General features: G+C 44.8%; 1 long non-coding RNA gene and 2 pseudogenes across 1 annotated transcript; all 3 read left to right on the top strand.

Moving 5' to 3' along the window:
* Positions 1-1,811: 1,811 nt before the first annotated feature.
* LOC124662209 lies at positions 1,812-8,301 on the top strand (annotated as a pseudogene).
* A 6,329-nt stretch (positions 8,302-14,630) lies between these two features.
* LOC124667402 lies at positions 14,631-16,471 on the top strand. Its single transcript, XR_006991260.1, has 3 exons — positions 14,631-14,662; positions 15,470-15,586; positions 15,941-16,471. It is a non-coding gene; the product is annotated as an uncharacterized LOC124667402 (long non-coding RNA).
* Positions 16,472-24,226: 7,755 nt separating this feature from the next.
* LOC124667401 lies at positions 24,227-25,681 on the top strand (annotated as a pseudogene).
* The last annotated feature ends 781 nt before the right edge of the window (positions 25,682-26,462 follow it).

A 26,462-nucleotide genomic window follows, 5' to 3' on the forward strand; every position in this document is an offset into this window, starting at 1 on the left:
TGTGATTCCATCTTCATTTACGAATACAAGGTTTGTTTCACAATTTTGCGCTTTTAACCGGTTTAAGAAATTTCTCGAGTTAACCGCTCAACTACAAGGATGTGCCCTTGAAGAAAGGTTGGTACTTCTACACGTCCGCACGAGTGTACTCTCTCCATTTGGAAATGTAAGATGCTGGACCACTTTCTTCTATTCACCCACTTTAGTTTTAGTTTGTATCTAGTCTATTTTTAGCACGTAGATTCACCCACTTTAGTTTGTATCCAGTATATTTTATAAGCATCTAAAATATCTTATATTTCCAAGCGAAGGGAGTACATTTTATCTCCCTGGTCTAAAATTTTAAATTCGTCTTACACATTTTTGTTCTGATGCTAGCCGTGCGATAGAGATCCAACGGCTCTGGAATCCTCATCAGCTCTAAGATTCCCGTGCTCCAGAACTGACACACCGAGCTTCCGGCCTCTACGGCGGCGGCCGCCGCCTTTGCCGGATTTCACCATTACCACACCTGCGCCGCCGCATTCGGACCTAATCCGGCTGGGCCCGTCCACCCGCCACCGCCTCCTTACCATCCTCCGCCCTCCTCCCGGCATCCACCGCCGGTTCGACCTCCCCCTCCGCTGCCTGCCTGCAGTGCTGATGCGTTTATCAGCAGCGTGCCGGACGATGGGTGGCCCGGTGGACGTCGAGGCGCTTCTATCAGTACCGGACTGCCGTTCAGCCGGAACAACCCCAGGTAAATTTTCCGGCCTCACCCCCTCCCTGCTCTGCGGTCAGCAACAACAACCCCCGAGTTCGTCGTCATCCTGTTTATTTATTTATTCAGCAGTTTCCTTTCCCTTCTTCTTTCTGCAGATTGGTTGGGGGTCACTCTCTCTAATTCCGTCCAATTTGTTCTCTGCATTCGTGTACAGGCTTATAACCCAAGGTAAATTTGATTCTACTACCCGATTATTTCTGCCTGACAGCACTGTACTACTAACTGTCAAGTAGATAATGCAATGGTTCTCCAGTTCATGAATTAACAGTTAATCGAGGAGCGACCCGAGGGAGTTTTTTCCGTCGCAACTTGTTATTCTTTATGTTCTACAAAATGGTATTTGTTGTATATATCTCTTGTGAATTAACAGTTCGTTTCTTTTTTTGACTCTGAGCAGGACAAAAGTTTCTTCTCTGCAAAATTCATTTGGAGAAACTCTTACGTGCTACTTTCCTGGTATCTGTTTTTTCTTACAAAGAGAATATGTTACTATCACGAAGTCTCCGGTATCTATTAAATACGATTTTCTTTAGAATCTTTTAGTGGTTGATGCTTCATGCTTTTAAGAGTAGCAACTTTGGCTGCATTCGGAACCTGCTCCATTGGCTGCACATATATACGTCTTGAACTGTTTGTCGATGCATGCCAATGATTTTGTACTAAGTTTGTGGGGTATCATCTTAGTTAAGAAATAAAGGTGCCCCGTATATTTACTAGCTATGTCAGATGTTTAGTTAGCTGTCCCTATTGCTATACGTCAAGCAAGAAACAAAACAATGCAAGATTGGACTTGATTGGTTGAAGACATACATATCAAACTTGTATTTTATTAATAAGTGCAACTACAAATTTATATTGTGGTAATCAATGGAAGCAGCCAAACACATCTACTTGCCCCCCTCGAAAGTCAATACTCGCATTGGCTTCCATTTTCCCCAGAAGTAATCACTGCGCGTTTAGCCTGCTCACACCATCATTCTCTTCTCCACCCTGCGCTCAAATTGTGTTTCCCTGTGCTCTGCGTGTGTTGCTAGTTCGGAGCAATCCGATGGCGGAGCTGGTGGCCACCATGGCGGTCGGGCCACTACTGTCCATCGTGAAGGCCAAGGCGTCCAGCTACCTGCTGGACAAGTACAAGGTGATGGAGGGCATGGAGGAGCAGCACAGGATCCTCACGCGCAAGCTGCCGGCCATCCTGGATGCCACCACTGATGCTGAGGAGGCAGAGTCCCACAGAGAAGGGGTCAAGGCCTGGCTCCTGGAGGTCAAGAGGGTGGCTTACGAGGCAAATGAGATCTTCGACGAGTTCAAATACGAGGCGCTGCGTCGTGAAGCCAAGAAGAACGGGCACTACAACAAGCTCGGCTTCGATGTAATAAAACTCTTTCCCACTCACAACCGCTTTGCGTTCCGAGACAAAATGGGAAAGAAGCTATGTAGGGTTGTGCAGTCCATTGAGGTCCTTGTGGCTGAGATGAATGCATTTGGGTTTAAATATCAGCAGCAATTGCCAGTATCCAAGCAGTGGAGACAGACGGATAATGTTATCTTTGACCTAAAGAAAATTATCAGAAGATCGAGAGACCAAGATGCTAGGAATATTGTTGATACTCTACTTGGTCAAGCTAGCAATGCAAATCTGATGGTTGTTCCTATTGTTGGAGTAGGGGGACTAGGCAAGACCACCTTAGCGCAACTCATTTTCAATAAACCAGAAATTCAGAAGCATTTTGAGTTGCTCCTCTGGGTTTGTGTCTCAGACAGCTTTGATGTGGATTCCGTGGTTAAAAGTATAGCTGAAGTTCTTCCGGAAGAGAGTATAGCTGAATCGGCTTACACGAAGAGTCCACTCGATATACTTCAAGATGCACTAAGAGGGCATAGGTACCTCCTTGTGTTGGATGACATCACAAAGCCCGATAAGTGGGAAAAGCTCAAGTCTTACCTTACACATGGTGCTAAGGGTAGTGTGGTTTTGACAACTACTCGTGATAAAGGAGTTGCGAAAATAATGGGTACAGTTAAGGCCTATAATCTCGCAGCTTTGGGGGATAATTTTATAAAGGAAATTATCGAGACAAAAGCATTCAGTATGCAGAAGGAGGAAGAAAGACCTTCCGCGCTAGTTAATATGGTTGGTCAGGTTGTGAAGAGATGCCGTGGTTCTCCTCTGGCCGCAGCAGCACTAGGTTCGGTGTTGCGGACGAAGACCAGAAAAGAAGAATGGAAGGCTGTGTTAAGCAGAAGCAGCATTTGCACTGAGGAATCTGAAATTTTACCAATACTCAAGCTCAGCTACAATGGCTTGTCATCCCAGATGAAGCGGTGCTTTGCTTTTTGTGCCGTGTTTCCGAAGGATTACGAGATTGATGTGGACAAGCTGATCCAACTATGGATGGCACATGGCTTTATTGAGGATCAAAAGGAAGTTAGTCGTGAAACCATTGGCAAACAAATTTTCATTGAGCTAGCCTCAAGGTCATTCTTTGTGGATGTGAAGCAAGTCAAAGTTCCAATAAACCAATATCACCTCGAGATGGGTAGTTATTCCAAACATACATGTAAAATCCATGATCTGATGCATGATGTTGCACTGTCTACAATGGAAAAAGAATGTGCTCTCATGCCTGAGCAACCATGTCAGATTGAGTGGCTTCCAGAGACAGCTCGCCACTTATTTTTGTCTTGTGAAAAACCAGAAACTATTTTGAATGATTCTCTCTTGACAAGATCTCCAGCTTTTCAGACACTTCTGTGTGATAATGATATGCAAGAACCATTGCAGCAATTATCAAAATACAGCTCTTTGATGGCATTACAGCTCTGTACAAAGAGAAGTTCATTCCCCCTAAAATCCAAGCACCTGCATCACCTAAGGTACCTTGATCTCTCAAGAAGTCGTATCAAAGCACTTCCTGAGGATATAAGCATTCTATACAACCTGCAAACATTGAACGTCTCTGGATGTGTAGAACTTGTTCAGCTTCCAAGGCAAATGAAGTATATGACTGCCCTCCGTCACCTCTACACTCATGGTTGTCCACAGATGAGGAGCATGCCGGTTGGCCTCGGAAAACTCTTGTACTTGCAGACACTTACGTGTTTTGTAGCAGGCCCTTCTGGCTCTAGGTGCAGTGATGTTGGAGAGTTGCAGCAGTTAAAACTTGGTGGACAGCTTGAGCTACTTCAGCTAGAGAATGTGACAGGAGAAGCTGCGAAAGCGGCAAACATTGGAAATGAGGAACTCCGAGAATTGAAATTAAAATGGAGTGTTGGTTGTGAGGATGATGAGAGAGTGCTTGAGGGTCTCAAACCTCATGATGGGCTACAGGCTGTTCGGATAGAGTCATACGGAGGAACCACCTTTCCTACATGGATGTCTATGTTGCGAAAGGTGGTTGAGATCCATCTTTCTGGTTGTAGCAAAGTGCAATGGTTATTCAGCTGTGGTACATTCTTCACTTTTCCAAATTTGAAGGAGTTTACACTACGGGGTATGGATTCTTTGGAGAGATGGTGGCAATTAAGTTACGAGCAACAAGGAAAAGAGATAATATTTCCTCGGCTTGAAAAGTTTTTTATTCTTGGCTGTGGAAAGTTGACAGCGTTACCTGAAGCAACACTGCTCGGAGAATCTTATGGTACAATGGCACGGTCAGCATTTCCAGAGTTGAAAGAACTGTGCTTGAAAGACTTGGACAGCTTTGCGAGATGGGAGGCAATTGAAGGAAATCAAAGTGGATACATCATATTTCCTAGGCTTGAGAAACTTGAAATTTGCAGTTGCCGTGTGTTGACAGCATTCCCGGAAGCACAGTCTGGTGGAGATTATGGTATGGAACACTCAGCATTTCCTGCATTGAAGGTTCTCAGATTAAAAAATTTGCGTAACTTTGATAGGTTGGACGCAGTTGATGGATCTCAAAGAGAAGACGTGATGTTTCCTTCGCTTCAGGAGTTGCATGTTGTATGCTGCGGGAAAGGATCATTAGGACAGCAAATGGTTTCTCCAAAGCTGGCCGTATTACACACTAAGGGAAGTAAGGAAGAGATGTTCCTTTTGGTAGCTAGACATATGACTTCATTGACTAACTTGACACTGTGCAGCCGTGGAGAAACAGAAACAACCTTGGCGGCGGCTGATCATAGTTTGAAACTTGCAGTGGATGTCATGGAAAAAGGGAATCACAATGATTTCCCTCTAAAAGATATGCGGTTAAATGGCCTCAAGTCGGGTGTGACTGAACTATGTGCACATTTTGTACAGCTTCACCACTTGAATTTTACTCGTTGTGATGCGCTTGCTTATTGGCCAGAGAAAGAGTTTCAAAGCTTGGTATCCTTGAGGAGCCTATTAATTTATTGCTGCGAAAAACTGATTGGATACGCACCACAAGCTCCCGCAGCGGAGCCATCAACAACATCAGAACCCTCGACTGAACTACTGCCACGTCTCGAATCTCTTAGCATTTATGTTTGTCCAAGCATGGTAGAGGTCTTCAAGCTCCCTGTATCCCTGAGGGAAATGACAATTAACGGTTGCACTAAGCTCAAGTCCATATCATCGAATCTTCAAGGGCCGTCACCTGTATATTCAGAGGTGTCATCATCATCAGCCGAAGCCAGGGCAGAGCGCTTTCTGTTTCCCTGTTTAGAAGAAATAAACATACACATGTGTGATAGCTTAACAGGTGTCCTCTATCTTCCCCAATCGCTGGTTGGCCTCTGCATCAATGATTGCAAAACCCTGTCATCCCTACCGGATGGGACACAAGCATACTCATCTCTCCAAAGACTTATCATCGCGAAGTGTCCTAGTATAAAGAGCCTCCCTGCATGCCTGCAGCAACGTCTAAGTAGCCTCCTGTACAAAGATCTAGATGCCCGTTTCCAAGGTATGGACGTTTCAGTTTCCATCTCTTTCAGTTTCCAGATATACTACTACTTCAGATAGATAGATTTTTTTATTCCTTCAAGTCATCAAGTGTAAACTCTGACGCTGCATACACACTTATAAATTTTCTGTGGCATCATTTGTGAACAGAGCCTAGTCTATGAAGCCCAAGACATGGAGAAATGTCATCCACAGAGATTAGTGAGCTATCTAATTGTAACACCTTGGAGCAGCACGACATCTGAGTATACACTACATTCGGAGCTTTCTTCCGGCGTCGATTGTGTGTGCTCCTTCACAGAATTGCTTCCGCAGTCCGCGCACACATCCTAGCGAGGGTAGAAATCATATTTGGATAAAGTACGTGTACCGTGTATCGTCCTGCTTTCATTTACCTACATTCGTTATGCGACACTTGGTGTATCTCATTTTGTTTGTTGTTCCGCCGGTACCGTGGCAAGTTACGCTGTGTCTGATCTCTGCCTGTGATTTGGAAGACTTTTGTGTGACTCTGATAGACGGATGTAATTGTGACCTTGATTTATTTCCTTCAGCATGTTTCAGTCAGAGCAAGCACTCAGAGCAGTTGCATCTTTTGACTTTGTGCTACAGGATTTACCTCCAGCTAGCAGCCTTGCAGCTGCTTTCATGCACGGTGTGTTCAGCTAATGTTGCGATTAATGTCTGAAAGGGAAAATATACTCCTACTACATGCTTGAACAATGTTTTGAGAAGTCAGAATATAGACAATGGAGACGCTATTCTCTCGATATGCTGTCTTCCAGATCCTGCAGCTACAGCAATGAAGCACACAATGCTGAGACTGCAAATGAGTCATGGAGAGGTCACCGCCTCACCGGCGCAGGAGGAAGGCCCGGACTGCGAGGGCAAGACGCATGGCGCAGCCGATGGCAAGGAACATAGGGCCAATCAGCTCATCAACGTGTGCTGTCTCGCCGGCCGCATCAGCGACTGGATGGTGGCAGCAGCCGTAGTATGAAGGAGATGCCGGACTGAGGCAGCCAAGGCCACGATAGCGACCCAGCCGCGGTCAGAAGTGCCTGAGCTTTGCTCAAGTCTCAGAAGAAAAAGAACAAATGGATCGAGTGCTCCATTTTAAGTCAGCTCCTGCCACGGTATATGACTGCGAAAGCATGGTAGAGGTCTTCAGACTCCCTGCATCCCGGAGGGAAATAACAATTCATGATTGTACTAAGCTCAAGTCCATATTCAGCAGGAGGCTGCAGCAGGGACAGTCAGCATCATCGAATCTTCAAGGGCCGTCGTCTGTATACTCAGAGGTGTCATTATCATCAGACATAGCCAGGGCAGAAGGTTTGCTCTTTCCGTGCTTAGAATCTATAAATATACAAAGTTGTGATAGCTTAACGGGGGTCCTTGTTCTTCCTCCATCCCTCATGGAAGTAACAATTATGGGGTGTGATGAGTCGAGATCAGTGGAATGTCATTCAGGAGAGTTCCCATCGTTGTTGGAGGACCTCAACATCGAAGATTGCAAAACCCTGTCATCCCTACCAAATGTGCCACAAGCATAATCATCTCTCCGAAAACTTATCATTAGAGACTGCCCGGATATACAGAGGCTCCCTACATGCCTGCAGCAACGCCTAAGGGGGTGTTTGGTGTGGCTTTTTTTGGCTTTTGGCTTTGGCAAAAGCCACCAAAAGCACCTAAATAGGTGCTTTTTTTGGCTTTTGGATTTTGGAAGCCAAAAACAAAGATCCTATTCTTTTGGCTTCCAAAATCCAAAAGCCAAAAAAAGCACCTATTTAGGTGCTTTTGGTGGCTTTTGCCAAAGCCAAAAGCCAAAAAAAGCCACACCAAACACCCCCTAAGTAGCATTGAGGAGAAAGATGTAGATGCCCGTTACCAAGGTATGCACACATTAGTTTCCTTCTTTACTAATTTGTCACATTTCAACAACAAATTCTGGCATCCTTTGAAATGTTGGTACTTAGCTTGATCGATTGCTGTAGTAGTGGTAACTAGATACGTGATGAAATAAAGATAGGCACGTGGATAGGCTGCTTCACTACTAGAGGGTATATTTAATAAAGTAACTAAATAGTTGTAAATAGCACACACCAATCGTGGAGTGCTTGGGTGCTTTTCTAGTGTAAACCTTTCGTGCTACATTAGTACTGACAAATTTTTCTGTGGCATCATTTGGGAACAGAGCCTAGCCTACTGAAGCCCAAGAATGGAGAAATGAAGTCTGCAGAGATTAGCAAGGTGTCAATCTGTAAGACCAAGCAGCAGCAGCAGATTCGATCAGATTATATGGATTGGCCATCGCTATATTCTGAGCTTTCTTCTGACAACGGTTGTGCGCTGCTCCTCCTTCGAAGAACTGTTTTAATCAACAGCAGAGTTACGCGATGGCTACGATCTCGGTCTGTCATTTGGAACATGATGTAACTCAGATAGATGTCTGTAATTGTGATATTTATATGCATCTCCTTGAGCATGTTTAAGTCAGAGTAAGCATGTAGAGAACCTGCCAAAACATTCATGTGTGTGTGCTATGTGTTGTCTATGCAGCTGCATCTTGAACTTGTGCTATCTGAATTACCTCCAGGGAAGCATCTCTGCACCTGCTTTCGTGCATGGTTTGTTCAGCTAATGATGTGATCAATTTCTTAAGGAGGAAAACATATGCTTGATGTTGAACAATGTTGCGGTTCAGCTCCTGCAGCTTAACAGAACTCTAGTGCACAATGCTTAGACTGTATACAAGTTGTCGATGGCTGGATGAAGGGTCGCTGGCGCCGGCAGAAGGCCTTGACTGTAGCCACGGGCAGAGGGCCAATCGGGCTGATCATCATCAGCTGCTGCCTCGCCCCTCGGGTAGGAGTCGTTGCGACCAAGACTCCAAGAGTCCAAAGTGTCAGACGCCGAACTTGTTCGTGGAGCCCACGGGCTGCTCCTGCCCCGGTTTAGCTCGGGATGTAGTCCGTCACGGGGCCAGGCGAGGGCGACCCATACGACATCCTCGCTGGCAACCGGCACACGCTTCCCATGGCAGTTGGGAGAGTGGCGACGCGACCTCTCGACGGTTGACGCGTGAAGCGGGCTGACGATTCCCACAAGTTGCTCGCGGTAATGCGTGTTTTGGTATTGGGTGTGTGGCTCGGTGGCACGCTGGTGCCAGTGCCTTCGGTGATGGTGGCCGGCGGCGCCGGCAGGGTTCCATCGACGTAGCCGTACAGGTGTACAGCACGGAGAGCAGGCGTGGCTTGTGTCTTCCAGAGGAGGAAGTTGTCGCGCGTAAGCCAAATGGTGGAGATGCTCTAAGATTAAAAAAATCAGGGATTTAGAGTTCAAAGTGTGATTCAATCTTCGTTTAAGAATGCAAGATTTATTTCAGAATTTTGCGCTTTCGATCAGTTCAAGAAATTTCTCGATCGATTTAACGGCTACAAGTACATGGATATGCCGTCGAAGAAACGACGCTACTTCTACGCGTCAGCACGAGTGCAAATTTTATCTCGCAGGTCTATATATCTAGAATCCGCAGGTCCAAGATTCGTCTCACGCATTTTTGCTCTATTGCTAGCTGTGCGACGGCTCTGGAATCCTCAGTTCTAAGATTCCCGTGCTCCAGAACTGAACCGCACCGAGCTTCCGGGCTCTACTCTACGGTGGCGGCGGCCGCCTTTGCCGGACTTCACCATTACTCACACCTGCGCCGCCGCATTCGGACCTAATCCGGCGGGGTCCGTCCGTCCACTTCCACTGGCGACCGCGTCCTCACCATCCTCAGCAACCTCCGCCCTCCTCCCGGCATCCACCGCCGGTTCGACCTCCGCTGCCTGCCTGCAGTGCTGATGCGTTTATCAGCAGCGTGCCGGACGATGGGCTGCCCGGTGGACGTCGAGGCGCTTCTATCAGAACCGGACTGCCGTTCAACCGGAGCAACCCCAGGTAAATTTTCCGGCCTCACTCCCTCCACTGCTCCGCGGTCAGCAACAGCAACCCTCGAGTTCGTCGTCATCCGGTTTATTTATCGTGTGTAATCTAATACTTGCCTGGGCACTCTAGTGTCTTACGCGGTGCTCCCTCGTCCCGAGCGTTAGATCTAGATCATGCGGTGCGATGGGCTTCCAGTGGGGACCAGCGCACGTGCCGACCGACTAGGCGCTCCTCTCATCCACCCGTCCCCATCCTCTCCCGCACATAGAAAAAAAAATCCCTAGCCGCACCATCTCCCCCATGAACTGAGACCCGAGCGGCGGAAAGGAGATCGATTCGATCCCCATCGAGTGGATCTTGAGGTCGGCGGAGGGAGAGCGAGATGCGTTCGTGGTGCGGACCGCACGAAGCCCATGTTCCAAGGCGAAGGTCGGCGCCCATGGCGTTGGTGCGGTTGTGGGGGAAGAGGAACAAGCAGGGCGGAGGCAAAGTGCGGCGGCAATGGAGGATGCGGTGGTCCGAGCCCGTGCTCACAAGGCGAGAGGCTGCGGCCATGGCGGCGGTGGTGCAAACCCATGCTCACAAGCCGATAGGCGGCGGCCATGGAGGCGGTGGGGTAGCGGTTGCGCTGGTGGCGTAGGGTGGCACAGATCCCGGCTTCATCCTCGTCGACCTCTCCGTCGCCGCATCTTCTGTCGCCGACCTCCATTCATGCTTGCCGTCGGCATCCCCGTCACGCTCCACGCAGCGTTCGACGTCTGGACGACCTTTGGCCCAACTCCGGCAACAAGAAGGGCGACGGGAACTTCTGGAAGATGCTGGTCCTGCTAGCGCTGGGAAGGCTTCTCGTCCAGTGGCAAAGACGAGGACGAAGATCTGATCTGAAGGTGGGGAATTTTTTTTACTCCAGCGGAGTACTTGCATTTTTTTTTACATCTCCAGGTAGCCTGAACCAGCAATTCTTCCTACCCATGTACTGAAAACTGTAGCTTCATCACAAAAATGATGTAATTTGTGCTTAATCTACTTCTGTTAAGTACATCCTACTCATCTACAAATTTAGTACGGCCAGTCACAACTCTCGTTTTTTCATTGTACATCGCAACCCTCTTTTTTGTCTTCAGTATCCCTTTGCTAGATGTAATTTTTTTCTTGGCTATAAATTAGTTTTACATGTAGAAATTAGTAGGATGTAAAAATTCAAAATTTAATACTGTGAGAATGTATATTTTGTACTAATATTACATTTTTCTTACGTGGAAGAATGTTAGTCCGAAGACAAAATCTGTACTTATTCAACCTCAAATACACATAGGATGTACCTTTTGTAATAAAATTGCAACTTTTTACATTGCAGCACGTTAGTCTGTAGTTTGTATTTACATTTTCATCTTATATATACTTAGGATGTAACTTTTGTGTTAATTTAACATTTTCTTACATGCCAGCAATTGGATGTACTTTCCTACCTTTTTTTTACATCTACAAATGATAAATTCTAATATGTATTTTTTCTCCAACTATACATAAAACTTATGTATCTAGATGTATTTTTTGTCATTTTTCTACATCCCAAATGATGAATGGCAAAGTGTAAAACACTTATTTTGTGATCCAATTTTTCGTGCATCAAGATGTAATTTTTACTTTTTTTCTACATCCATTGCTGCAATATTTACATCTCAATTAGATCCTAAACTATCTTGTATATGTTGTTGTTGTAGGACCTAGTTGTAAATAGGAACATGTTAAGAGACTAAAGTGTATAACTACAAGATGTATATCTGAAGGGGGTGAATTAGAGAGCTGTAGAAGCTTCAGTTCGTCTCCGCCATATCATGTCTGCTCTCAGATACAAAATTAAATATAGAGTATTTTGATCATCTTCCTTCATATCCGATGCTTGATTTCTACATGGTATCAGAGCAATCGGTCTGGGAAAGTGTGCTTGACCTTGATCTGGTTTGATTCGAGCTTCGGCGGTTTCCGGGATTCGGTGGTCGCCGTCGCCGCGTTCGTGGCCGCCTTTGTGCGCCGCAGCCGTCCTCCACAAGGCCTCTTAGTCTTCTTGCTACGCCGCGTCGCTGTCGCCCGCGTGCTGTGCCGCATCGCCTTTGTGCCGTGTCGCTCCTTGCCTCCTCTCGTCCAACTGTGCTGGTCTAAATCCATCCTGGTGCTGCAAAGAGGAAAAAATTGGAGTTGTTCTGAATCCGACCGTAACCATCTCAGGTACACGTTTGTTCAGTCAAGGTTTTTTTTGGTGGATTAAATCTTCTCAATCTGTGTAAGTGGAGAGGATTTTGGATTGTTTGTCTATACTAGAACCTGCTGTGCTTGAACTGCTAATTGGAGGTCTCTTTGTGAACGAACCATGGGAGACAAAAATAAGAATGTGGACTCTAGTGTTGAGAAGTTTTGTGACAGCATGCAGAAAATACTTGCTCAGTTAATGGAGCAGCTGCAGATGAAATCTAGCGGTGCTCCTAATGTTCAGAATACTATCCTGGAATCTAATCCAGTTAAGTTGACTAGCCCCTGTGACTACTTTAGCTGGTCACGTAATGCATCTTTAATTCTAGAATCACATGGCATGAGTAAATTTCTAAAGGAGGATGAGAAGCGTCTAGGGGAGATGACACAGGAACAATGGGAGCAACATCAGAAAAAAGTCATGGTCTGGCTTTTGAGTTCAATGGATAAGGCTGTCCGGGAGCAGGTTGAAGGTTGTCAAACTGCAGCAGAGATATGGACTTGCATTGAAAAACAATTCTCTGGAAAATCCAACAAGATGCGGGTCAGTAAAACTTTTCATGAAATGCGGCATATTAGACAAGGCCAAAAAACGGTTACAGAATATGCCGGTGATCTTAAAAGGCTCTACAGAGACCTGGAATTTTTCAGGCCATTTAAACCTCATGATCCTAGAGACCTCACACTCCTCCGTGAGTGGTTTGAACCATTACTCGTGCAAATATTTCTAGAGGGGTTGAATTATGAGTTCCATCTCCGTTCTCAGTTGATCCTTGCAACTTCCGAATGGCCGACCTTAGATGAGACAATCACTAGCATTTTAGAAGAAGAAACTCGCTTGGCAAGTCAAGGAACAATCACACAGGTGCATCCTGATAATGGAGCTGCACTAACTCATGTTCAGGCTCCTTCTCCTAGAGGCTACCAGGCTAATGGCATCAAGTCTAATTATAGACAGAGAAAAAGGGTGGTGTGTGATCATTGTAAGAGGCCAGGTCATCTGAAGAAAGACTGTTTTGACCTAGTGGGTTATCCGCCAAACTGGCAGCATAAGCAAGTGAAAACCAGTGTTGTTGGTAGTCACGAGAAGAGGCATGGAAATGCTCAGTTCAGTTCGTCTTCACGAGAATTATCTGCTGCAGCTATGGAAGTGATGAAAGAGTTCAAGGCGAAGTTGATGGCTGCTTCTAATACGGGATCAGATGAAGCATCTAATTCTCATGGTGAGGACCATTTATTTCTTCCCTGGATTATAGATTCAGGGGCAACAAATCACATGACAGGCTCACCAAAACACTTTTTATCTTACAAGCCATGTTCAGGGAAAGACAGAGTGCGTATAGCTGATGGGTCTTCAGCTCCCATAATGGGGTCTGGGACTATAAGTTGTACCCCATCAATGTCATTAAATCCTGTCTTGCATGTCCCTAATTTCCCAATAAATCTATTATCTGTCAGTTCTATAACAAAGACATTGAATTGTGGAGCTTGGTTTGAGCCAACATTCTGTGTATTTCTAGATCTAAAGTCGGGAAGCATACTTGGGATCGGAACTGAACGAGATGGTCTCTATTATCTTGACAGGACATCGACTCCATTTGCCCTTAGTACTCGGTGTGGCTCATCTACAAATGAGTTATTATTACTGCATTGTAGACTTGGACATCTATCTTTTCAGTCTCTAGGGCGTATGTTTCCCTCACTCTTTGCCTCTTGTTGCAAAGATAAACTGGTATGTGACATTTGTGAACTGGCTAAACATACGAGGGCTAATTATCCTAGTAATAGTGAGAGGAGCAAAATACCTTTTGAAGTAATTCATTCAGATGTTTGGGGTCCTTCATCTGTAACATCTCTATCAGGTGAAAGGTGGTATGTGACGTTTATTGATGGCTTTAGTCGATGTACATGGCTATATTTGCTTAAGCAAAAATCAGATGTCTTGTCTGCATTTAAAAATTTCCATAGTTTGGTATGCAATCAGTACAATGCTAATGTGAAAATATTCCGCTCAGACAATGGAACCGAGTATGTTAACAGTGATTTTAATAACTTCTTGTCTTCACGTGGCATTATACATCAAACCACCTGCGTAAATACCGCTGAGCAAAATGGGGTCGCGGAACGGAAGAATAGGCATTTGTTAGAAGTTGCTCGATCCCTTATGTTTATGATGAATGTGCCGAAATTCCTTTGGGGTGAAGCAGTCAAGACTGCAGCATACTTAATAAATCGTATGCCATCAAGGGTTTTAAACTATAAAACTCCAATTGAATGCCTCAGTGGTACTAACTCCTTTATTGTACCTCCCAAAGTTTTTGGATGCACTTGTTTTGTTCATGATTACAGGAATTCAGTGGGAAAGCTTGATCCACGAGCAGTCAAGTGCATCTTTGTGGGATACTCACCAACTCAGAAAGGATATCGGTGTTGGAGCCCAACCGAGAAAAGGTTCTTTGTAAGTATGGACGTAACATTTCATGAGAATGAACCTTTTTATCCTTCAAATATCGGCACTACTCATACTATTCATAGCCAGGGGGAGATCTCTAATGATGATTATGTGTCTGGTCGTTCAGTAATGATTCCTATGATCGATACAGCTCAGCCAGGTGATCAAATTGAGGGGGAGGAAAATATAAATAGTGGCGAAGAAAACAGAAGTGCAACTATTGAAGAGGTATGTGATAATTCATTGCCTCAACAAGTAAGAGGACCAGGGGTATCTGATGTACCTAGCGAACCTGTTCATGATGTAGCTGAAAGAGACGCTGATCATACAGTGGGCTCGGAGCCTATTGTTGATACTACAGGACAAGAAGGTACCCTAAATCCTATGGTAACATCTACCACTCCAGTAACCGAACGTCCAATTGCCCTGAGAAAATCTGTTAGGCATACAAATATCCCAGCACGTCTCAAAGACTGTGTGGGCTATGAGCATGATGTTGCTAAGTTTATTACATATGAAAGGTGTAGCCCCTCATATAAAGGATTCATTGCATCGTTAGACTCCACCTCTATTCCTAAGAGTTGGGAAGATGCTATGAGGGATCCCAAGTGGAAAGCAGCCATGCTAGAGGAAATGAGTGCTCTAGAGAAAAACAAAACTTGGGAACTAGTTGAATTACCATCTGGCAAGGAGGCTGTAGGTTGCAAATGGGTATACACTGTCAAACATAATCCTGAGGGCAAGGTAGAACGATTTAAAGCTCGCTTGGTGGCAAAAGGGTATTCGCAGACTTATGGAATTGATTACGAAGAAACATTCGCACCCGTGGCCAAGATGAATACCATACGAACACTCATATCTTGTTCATCTAATATGGGATGGGATCTACATCAGCTAGACATAAAAAACGCCTTCCTTCATGGGGATCTTCGTGAGGAAGTGTATATGAAAATACCACCTGGTTTTAGTACACGTCAGACCGAGGGGAAAGTGCTAAAGTTACACCGGTCCTTGTATGGTTTAAAACAATCTCCCCGTGCATGGTTTGACCGTTTTCGTAGAGCTATAATTCAGATGGGGTATAAACAGAGTAATGCAGACCATAATCTGTTTTATAAACGTAGGGATGACAAGCTGACCATACTAATTGTCTATGTCGATGACATTATTATTACAGGAAGTGATGATCAAGAAACAAGAAGATTGAAGAAGCAGTTAGCACAAGAGTTTGAAACCAAGGACTTGGGCCAATTAAGATACTTTCTGGGAATTGAGGTGTCTAGGAGTGCAAAAGGTATCTATCTCTCTCAAAGAAAGTATATTTTAGATCTGTTATCAGAAACAGGAATGACGGGATGTCGTCCAGCATATACACCAATAGAACAAAACCATCGTCTTGTTAAAGAAGGTGGATCACCAGTTGATAGAGGGCAATATCAAAGACTTGTTGGACGTTTAATTTATCTATCTCATACACGTCCTGATATTGCATTTGCTGTGAGTGTGGTTAGTCAGTTCATGCATGATCCCCGAAGTCATCACCTTAACGCAGTTATGAGAATAATCCGCTACCTTAAAGGGTGTCCTGGTAGGGGCTTATTATATGCTTCACATGGTAATTTGCAAGTTGAATGTTATACTGATGCAGACTGGGCTGGATCACTGGATGATAGGAGATCTACTTCAGGATATTGCACCTTTGTTGGAGGCAACCTGGTCACTTGGCGCAGCAAGAAGCAAAATGTGGTGGCTAGATCTACAGCTGAAGCAGAGTTAAGATCTATGGCACATGGGGTATGTGAAGTGCTATGGTTGAAAATTCTTTTAATGGAGTTGGGGTTATTTCAGTATAAGCCATTATTATTATACTGTGATAACAAGGCCGCTCTTGATATTGCTCACAATCCAGTGCAACATGGCCGAACGAAGCATATTGAGATTGACCGACATTTTATCAAGGAAAAGCTAGATCATGGAATTATCTGCATGCCATATGTGTGTTCTTCTGATCAACTGGCTGATATCTTAACTAAAGCTCTACCAGAAAAAGTATTTTCTAATTTATGTAGCAAGATGGGGCTATATGATGCATTCACCCCATCTTGAGGGGGAGTGTTGTAGGACCTAGTTGTAAATAGGAACATGTTAAGAGACTAAAGTGTATAACTACAAGATGTATATCTGAAGGGGGTGAATTAGAGAGCTGTAGAAGCTTCAGTTCGTCTCCGCCATATCATGTCTGCTCTCAGATACAAAATTAAATATAGAGTATTTTGATCATCTTCCTTCATATCCGATGATGAGGGATGTACTTTTTTTGAAACTGGATGAAGTTTGCCCACGCAGCGAAAGACAGCAAAGAAGAAATTCATAGTTAATCGGTAGCGACAAAAAAATTCATCTCGCGGATGATTTTTACTCCTTACTTTTTTAAAAAATCATTTTAGTATAAAATATTATTTTGCACATGCGGATGGAGAAGGTGTGGACTGTAGCCATGTGCACGTGCTCCTTTGAGTCCATCGCCGGTGTGAAATGGGCCGAGACCTGGGGGGACCGGAGAGGTAATTGCTGGCCTGGTTTTTTAATGCGCAAGGAAACTGGTTTTTCTCACACTCGGACGCGGAACGGAAGTTTCCATTTTTAGAACATGTGGGGACCTGTTGCATGTGACTTTCTATTTTTGGGAGGGGCACCCTCTAAGACTAACCGGTAACCGGGCACTGTGTAGCCACGTCCTTTATTTATTTATTCAGCGGTTTCCTTTCCCTTCTTCTTTCTGCAGATTGGTTGGGGGTCACTCTCTCTACTCTGATTCCGTCCAATTTGTTCTCTGCGTTCGTGTACATGATTATTAACCCAAGGTAAATTGACTGTACTACCCGATTATTTCTGCCTGGTAGTACTGTACTACTGTACTACTACTAGACTGTCAAGTAGATAATGCAATGGTTCTCCAGTTCATGAGTTTTTCCTTGTTGCATTGAAAGTTAATTCAAGCAGAGCGCAATATTTGTTTACTCTGGTTGTGTTGGTATATTCGTTCTGACCAAGCGTAGGCTACCAAAATGCTGGAGTATGTTTTTCTTGTACATGGATAGTGATAACCAAAAGGATTTAAGTTTTCTAGCTGACCAAGCAACGAATTTGTTCTTAGTATAGGCCATACAGTTGGTAATCAGATGGAATTTTATTAGCTTACAAAGCGTAGGGTGATTCACGGATGAAAACTGGCTAACTGAGGACACGTGAGAGTGTAGTGGCGCATCCACATTGGCTTGGGTTCAACTCCCAGTAGACGTGGAATTTTTTTTTTTGAAGCTTTCACCGGGGGGGAGAGGATCCCCACCTGAATATATTGCATCAAGAACTGTTTTGTAGGTTACAGAGGGATAGGTAGTCACGCCACAGGTCGGCGTGAACTCTCAATTCCGCTTTCTTAAAGCGGTGTGACCATAGAGTTAGATCTGAAATAATATTACAAATTGTCGTGGCTGCTGATTGTTCTACGTCTCTGAAGACTTTGGCGTTTCTGGCATCCCAAATCTTCCACAGTATAATGAGAGCGACGGAGTTCCATATGGAGGAGGGAAGGTTATTGGGCAGCGGCATAGACCATATGTCGGGAAATGTGGTGGCATTTGGCGTGATGCCCAGGCGCCTCCAGACCGCTGCAGCTGCGGGGCAGCGGAAGAATAGGTGCGAGCGATCTTCGACTGGTGCTTGGCATCTCGGACAATCTTGCGATGTGATGATATTTTTGTGCATCAAGTTAGCTCTTGTGTTGAGCCTATCCAAGTGAAGAAGCCATCCAAAGACCTTAATTTTTCTTGGTACCTTGGAGATCCAAATGTGTGAGGCGTCCGGGTCTAGAAGCTGGCTTTGGATGTGCAAGTAAGCAGCTCTGGTGGAAAATGGGGATCCATCTAGCATTGTTCTTGTGTCCTGCTCCTCGGTGAGGTGAACGTCCTGCAACAGAGTAGAAAGAGAGGCAAGTTGCTGGGACGCTGCATTGGTTAGTCTACACCGTAGTCCAGCCGATATATCATTCTGCAAAATGTCACATACAAATGCATGGGTTTGTGTGTGGTGGGAGTATAGGGCAGGGAAGGCCGTAGCTAAAGTTTCTGGGAGGAGCCATTTGTCATGCCAAAAAAGAACTGATCTACCATTGTTTGCAATGCAGGTGGTTATTTGTAGAAGTGTGTCTAAATTTTTGGCAATAATTTTAGTGAGGTAGGATGGGTTCGAAGCTACCAATGGATTAGTTGTCTGGGATAGTATCCACTGTTTCCATGGTAGATTTTCTGAATGCAAGAATTTGAAACAAAATTTCATCAGAAGGCAAACATTCTGTGCTTTTAAATTTTTTGCGCCAAGCCCCCCTCGTGAAGTCGGAACACATAACTTATCCCACGCAACGAGACATTGAGAACTCGTACATGTCTCTTCTGCAGCCCAGAAAAAAGCTCTACGGCGAGCGTCAATGGTTGTAAGTACAGAGATGGGAATGAGGAAGGAGGACATGAAATATGTTGGCAGAGCATCAAGAACTGCGGAGAGGAGGACAAGCCTCCCGCCTTTGGATAGAAGGGTGGCGCACCAACCTGCAAGGTATCTGTCGCAACTGTCGATGATCGGTTGGAAGGCTGATGGTGGTAATTTGGTGGCGGATAGGGGTAGACCTAGATATGTTTGTGGGAAGGAAGAGATGTGTGTGCTCAGGGTGGTGGCGACGGATGTTGCAAGGTTGTTGGGTATGTTCATAGGTACAAGCTTTGTTTTTTCGAAGTTAATGGATAGTCCAGTGGCTAAGGCAAAATTATCTAGGATTTCCTTTAGATTTTTGGCAGCTGATGGAGTGGCCCTGACAATGATAAGGGTGTCGTCTGCGTATTGCAGCACAGGGCAAGGTGTGTTGTCCAGGAGCGGGTGTGCTAGTCGGCCGTCACGGCAGGCAGAGAGAATTAGCTGTTGTAGGACATCCGCCACTGTGATAAATAGGTATGGAGATAGCGGGTCGCCTTGGCGGAGGCCTTGCTTACAGTTAATCCAATTGCCTGGCACTCCGTTGACAAGGACAGCTGTTTTTCCGGTGTGTAAGAGTTTTTGAATCCAGGAAATAAATTTTGGCGGGAAACCTCGGTGTTTTAGGATTTTGATGAGTGAATCCCAATTAATTGAATCGAAGGCTTTTCTGAAATCTAGCTTGATGACTAGGGTCGGAGCGTTTCTTTTGTGGCAGCAGTTTAGGATGTCAGCAGCGAATACAAAATTTTCGGAGATGCATCTGCCTCTAATGAAGCCTGTTTGGTTAGGGTTTACGAGAAGCGGTATTATTTTTTGGAGCCTGTTAGTGAGGGTTTTGGCGATTGCTTTGATAGGGCAGTTTTGCAAGGATATTGGACGAAATGCATCTGGGGTGCGTGCATTTTCCTTTTTAGGGATAAGGACCATGTAGGCTCTGTTGAGACCGTCTAAGTCGATTTGTCCAGTATAGAATTGTTGGAAGAGTTCGAGGACTATTGGTTTAACGGTGGTCCAGAATTTGCGGTAGAAACCTGGTCCGAAACCGTCCGGCCCGGAGCTTGCTGAAGCGTTCATGCCAAAGAAGGCGGATGTGATCTCGTCAGGGGAGAAGGGAGCGTCTAGGTGGCGTAGGTGGTGGTGAATGGGGGGGTATATGTCGTCGAGATGGAAGTGCCAGGTTGCAATAGAGGAGGTGCCAAGTAATTGATTATAGTAGGCGGTTAGGATGTCTGATTTTTGGGAGTGGTTAGTAAATTCTGCGCCGTTTTGTTCGATTACAGAGATTTTGTTATTTCGAAAATGATTTGAGGCACAAATATGGAAATATTTTGTGTTTTCGTCGCCGTCGATCGCGAATTTAATTTTGGACCGTGTCTTCCAATGGTCAACCCTGGATCGAATAGCCCGGCGAAGAGTTTTTATAATGACGTGTCTAAGTTTGAACTCAGGTTTTGAAAGCTGTCTGTGTTCTTCGATTAAATCAAGATAGGAGATAACATATTTACAGTTAGCTTCAGCCAGGTGGTAGGGGAGCAGTTTTTGTCTCCACGTTTTGAGCGCGAATTTGGTTTTTTTTAGGTTTGAAATTAGCCGGCGGCCCATGTCTTGGGCTCGATGGTCTGCGGCCCATTTTTCATGGATGATGTCTCGGCAGGCCTGGTGTGCGGCCCATGAATTTTCAAATCGGAAAAAGGCGGGGCGGGGGACGGAGGTGGAGATGGAGGCGACGATGGGTACGTGATCGGATACGAAGCGAGTGAGAGAGGAGATTGACGAGTTTGGGAATGTATTAGCCCAATCGAGGTTGATAAAAGCCCTATCGATTTTTTGAAGCGTTGGGTTTTGTCGGTTGCTTGACCAGGTGAAATCTCTGTCAAGTAGAGGTAATTCGATTAGGGAGAGGGAGTTGATTGTGTCGTTGAAACTGTCGGCTTCGATTTGCCTAAAACTGTTATTGTTTTTGTCTGTTGAGAACCTCATTAGGTTGAAGTCTCCCAGAATGATCCAAGGTGTGGATGTGGTTGGTTCGATAGATTTTAGTTCGTCGAGAAAGGATTGTTTGAGGGCGTGTTCTGTTGGGGCGTAGACATTTGTTACCCAAATTACCTTGGGGGATAGATAGGTTTGAAGACGTACTGTTAGTGTATATGCTGTGCGTTGGGTCGATTGTAGGGAGAAAAGGCGTGAAGAAAACGCGTTGATCATGCCACCACAAGTACCGTTGGATGGGAGGATTTCAAATTGGTCACATAGATTCGGGAGGAAGGATTTTGCCTTGATTTTATCGCAGTCGTTTAGTTTAGTTTCCTGGAGTAGCGATATGGATGGTTTTAAGTCGCAGAGTTCCGCTAGGACGTCCTTGCATTTATCTTTGTCGTTTAGGCCCCTTATGTTCCAAGATGCAATTAGGAAGTCTAAATTAAACATAAAGAAGACCTCGTGGGCACCGGGGAAATATGAAGGAAAAGAGGCGAGCAAAGTAATAAACTAGTTCCAGCATTTTCATTATAGCATCGCATAGGGTGGTTACATTGCAAGAGAAAGGAGAGCACCTAGTGTGCGTACAACGATGGAAGGAAACGGGAAATTGATATGGCAAGCCACTACGAGGCGCCGCTGGAACGTAGCGCAGGTCGTCTGAGAACGGAGAAACTATGTGGCAGGCTGCCGATCTCGACGCGTGAGAGGATGGAAGGATCATGGCGAGGCTGGGTGCACCTCGTCGTCGACGCCGTTTTCCTTGGCGTCAGCTTCCTCGTCAGGCTGAGCGGCAGGTTCTTCGGCGTTGTCGGCAATGGCAGCCGCGTCGTCGTTGTCGGCTCCGCACGCCAGAGCGACAGCGACGAGGGATGCGATGTCATCGCAGGGCTTGGCCGGGCTGTCGGAGAGGCCGGAGGCGTCGAGGGCACGAGCAAGGCTTGCGGTTGCTGAGGCCATGTCGAAGGTGGCGGCCTTGGCTTTGATGGCCTTGGAGACCATGTCGAGGTAGTTGGCCTCTTCCTTGGCGGCGTGGAATTTAGCCACATGGTCTTCCACTTATGTAGATCATAATAGTTGGTCTGATTCTATCTAACTTTTCCGTCATGCAAGTTATAGAGGAAAAGACAAAGAAATATGTTGTTCAACTGTTCTGTGAAGGTGTCTGACGGCAAACCAACATTTTCGAATTTCTTTGTGCACATCTTGTTTTCTTCAAGGATATCAAGTTGCTGGTCCTGAGTATTACTTTCACTTATTCAATGGTGTTCATATAGCGCATTGCTGAGTTTGTGTCTCTATATGTGTATGCTTCCTTTTAAACTGTCAAACAATAGTTTTGTCACCTCTAAACGTTCTCCATTTCAGTTTTAGGTGGCACATAATGAAGAATTCAGTTGTGCTGGAGCAGATCTTGTTGTATGCATATAACTTCTTTCTCCAGTTAGACTCAGATGACCTGAAAACAGTCATACTATGACTCATAACATTTTTGTTTTGATGTAACCATACTTCTTCTCATTTGATATTCTGGAAAATCAAGGATCACATCATGGTTTGGGTCTAGCCGTTTTAACTATTAAATACTTACAAGGCATACATAACAAAGAAAGAGATGCTAATGCGAAATATAGAAATAGTAAATCAAAGAGACGCTATTTTAAGAGAAGTGTTGAATGCAATTTTTTTTATAGAGACCGATGGAGCAAAGGTAACTGGCGTGTTGTTCAAGTCTATTTTTGTTCCCCACATGTTTTGTTTCTCTCATTGGTGTGCTCCCATGTGTCGAGTCTAAATACCCTCATTTTCTACTTTGAAGGTAATAATCCAGTTATCCAAGAAGCTATTTGATTTCTTTCCATTTCTATATTTACTATTTGCCTCTTTGTGGATACGAGTGGGCCGGAAGTATTTTCTCTGCAAAGCTAATTTCGAATTTCCTACAAAAGTGTATCAACTCTTATGCCCAATTTCACCAGTATTTGTATGCTAAATAGGATTTTTGGAACCTATTGGTGCTTGAGGCCTAAGTTTTTTTTTTTTTTGCAATAGTGGCTTCTATTGGAACCATGTAATTGACTGCACATTTGTCTTGGACTGTTGATCAATGTACATGCTGATCCATTTGTAGAATGTGAACCCATAGGAACGCGCCGGGGCATCATGTAGTTCAGAAATAAAGATGCCTGAGCTGTTAATGTGCAAAGTCAGAAGGGGTACTTAGTTGTCCCTATTATTATACATCAACCAAAAAACAGTGTCTAGTGTTGAGCTAGTGCCAGCTGTGGATTGAGTAGTTAATTTCTAACTAGGCTAAGTTTCTGAAAATAAAAGCCTGTGCTGGTCTGTTGAAGATTGAACAGTTGACTTGTGATTTGTTAAAGAAGTGCAAACCAAGCTCTACCCCATAGGAGAATTTGTTTTTAAGTACAACCATCAATTTATATTGTGATAATCGATGCAACCAACCAAATGTTCCACTTGTCTTCCAAAAAGCCAATACTCGTGTTTACTTCAATTTTCCTTAGAAGAAAGCATCTGCGCATCTAGCTTGCTCACACCATTCTCTTCTCCACCCTGGACAGCAATTGTGCTTCCCTGTTCTGCGTGTGCTGCGAGCTCTTAGCATTCCAATGGCAGAACTGTTTTCCAATTAAACTGACGAAAAATAGTTTTATCATCTCTGACTATTCCCATTTTTTGTTCTTGTCATGTTCTGCTTTTAGATGGCACACATTGAAGATCTCAGTTGTATTGGACCAGATCCCGTTGTATTTATATAATCAAGTTGCTTCTTTCTCCACTCTGAAGACCTGGAAAACAGTCATACTGTAATTCAGAATTTCGTTTGTTTGTAAGCATATTTCCCATCTAATATCAAGTTCTGCTCCTCCATTGGAGTATTTTAATACAGCTTGTGTGCAGTTCCAATGTTTTTACTAAATGGCCTCCGGTTGACACTCATCAAGTTTTCATGTGATTTTGCTTCTCCAGGATACATGACACCTCAATTCTTGCAATTTTCTGTTAGTATGTTTTGAGTTCCTGCTTTCAATACAGGGCATTAAAATGACCGTTTGTGTACAAATGACACTTGACATGTTAATTAAGAAAATTAAAGATTCCCCAGCTGTTAACATGCTACTATGTCAGAAAGCTCGGTTAGTTGATTGGACGTGGTTGGAAGTGCAGATCGAGCTCTAGTCTTACGAAGAGTAGTATTATTTTAAAGTACAACCATCAATTATGCAACCAACCAAGCGCATCCGCTTGCTCCCCAAAAAGTCAATGCTCGCACTTGCTTCCATTTCCCTCAGAAGCAAGCATCTGCACGTTTAGCCTGCTCACACCACCATCCTCTTCTCCACCCTGCCCTGAAATTGTGTTTCCCTGTGTTCTGCGTGTGTTGCTAGCTTGGAGCATTCCAATGGCGGAGCTGGTGGCCACCATGGTGGTCGGGCCACTGCTGTCCATTGTGAAGGACAAGGCGTCCAGCTACCTGCTGGACCAGTACAATGTCATGGAGGGCATGGAGGAGCAGCACAAGATCCTCAAGCGCAAGCTGCCGGCCATCCTGGACGTCATCACCGATGCCGAGGAGGCGGCGTCCCACAGAGAAGGTGCCAAGGCTTGGCTTGAGGAGGTCAAGAGTGTGGCTTACGAGGCGAACGAGATCTTCGATGAGTTCAAGTACGAGGCGCTCCGTCGTGAAGCCAAGAAAAACGGGCACTACAACAAGCTTGGCTTCGATGTAATAAAACTCTTTCCCACTCACAACCGTTTTGCTTTCCGTGACAAAATGGGGAAGAAGCTATGCAGGGTTGTGCAGGCTATGGAGGTCCTCGTGACTGAGATGAATGCATTTGGGTTTAAATATCACCAGCAAGTGCCAACATCCAAGCAGTGGAGGCAGACCAATCATGTTATCTTTGATCCAAAGAAAATTATCAGCAGATCGAGAGACCAGGATACTAGGAATATTGTCGATACTCTACTTGGTCAAGCTAGCAATGCAGATCTCACGGTTGTTCCCATCGTTGGAATAGGGGGGTTGGGCAAGACCACCTTAGCGCAGCTAATTTACAATGAACCTGAAATTCAAAAGCATTTTGAGTTGCTCCTGTGGGTTTGTGTCTCTGACAGCTTTGATGTGGATTCCCTGGCTAAAAGTATAATTGAACTTCATCCCCTAAAAGGTAAAGCTGAAGCAGCTTCCAAGAAGGGCCCACTCGATATCCTTCAAGATGCGCTAAGCGGGCGTAGGTACCTCCTTGTATTGGATGATGTCTGGAACAGAGAGCCCAATAAGTGGGAAAAGCTCAAGGCTCGCCTTACACATGGTGACAAGGGTAGTGTGGTTTTGACAACTACTCGTGATGAAGGAGTTGCGAAAATAATGGGTACTATTAAGGCCTATAATCTCGCCGCTTTGGGGGATGAGTTTATAAAGGAAATTATCGAGGCAAGAGCATTCAGTTTGCAGAAAGAAGAAGAAAGGCCTTCCGCGCTAGTTAATATGGTTGGTGAGATTGTGTTGAGATGCTGTGGCTCTCCTTTGGCAGCAACAGCACTGGGCTCTGTGCTGAGTACAAAGACCAGCAAAGAAGAATGGAAGGCCATATCAAGCAGCAGCAGCATCTGCACTGAAGAGTCTGGAATTCTCCCAATACTCAACCTCAGCTACAATGACTTGTCATCGCAGATGAAGCAGTGCTTTGCATTTTGTGCCGTGTTTCCCAAGGATTACGAGATTTATGTGGAGAAATTGATTCAACTATGGATTGCACATGGATTTATCCAGGAGCAAAAGGAAGTTCGTTCTGAAACCATTGGCAAAAGGATTTTCAGTGAGCTGGCCGCAAGATCATTCTTTGTTGATGTGAAACAAGTCCAAGTCCCTTACAGGTACGAAGGGGTTAGCTATTCCACACAAACATGTAAAATTCATGATCTCATGCATGACGTTGCAATGTCTGCAATGGAAAATGAATGTGCCCTTGCACCCGGAAAACCAAGTCAGACTGAGTGGCTTTCAGATACGACCCGACACCTTTTTTTGCCTTGTGAAGACCCAGAAGATATTTTGAATGATTCTCTGGCCAAAAGATCTCCAGCTATCCAGACACTTTTGTGTGATACTTTTGTGGAAGATTCATTGCAGCATTTATCAAAATATAGCTCTTTGAAGACTTTACAGCTTCGTGCATGGAGTTCCTTCCCCTTGAAATCAAAGCATCTACATCATCTAAGGTACCTTGATCTCTCAAGGAGTCGTATGGAATCACTTCCTGAAGATATAAGCATTCTATACAACCTGCAAACATTAAACGTATCTGGCTGCTCTGAACTTCGTCGGCTTCCAAGGCAAATGAAGTATATGACTGCCCTTCGTCACCTCTACACTCATGATTGTCCAGAGATGAGTAGCATGCCTGGTGACCTCCGAAAACTCATTTCCTTACAGACACTTACGTGTTTTGTAGCAGGTCCTTCTAGCTCTGGGTGTAGTGATGTTGGAGAGTTGCAGCAGTTAAACCTTGGTGGACACCTTGAGCTACTTCAGCTAGAGAATGTGACAGAAGAAGCTGTGAAAGCGGCAAACATCGAAAAGAAGGAGGAACTCCGAGAACTGAAATTAAAATGGTCTGTTGGTTGCGAGGATG

The sequence above is a fragment of the Lolium rigidum genome, chromosome 6 (genome assembly GCF_022539505.1).
Source record: "Lolium rigidum isolate FL_2022 chromosome 6, APGP_CSIRO_Lrig_0.1, whole genome shotgun sequence".
Taxonomy (NCBI): domain Eukaryota; kingdom Viridiplantae; phylum Streptophyta; class Magnoliopsida; order Poales; family Poaceae; genus Lolium; species Lolium rigidum.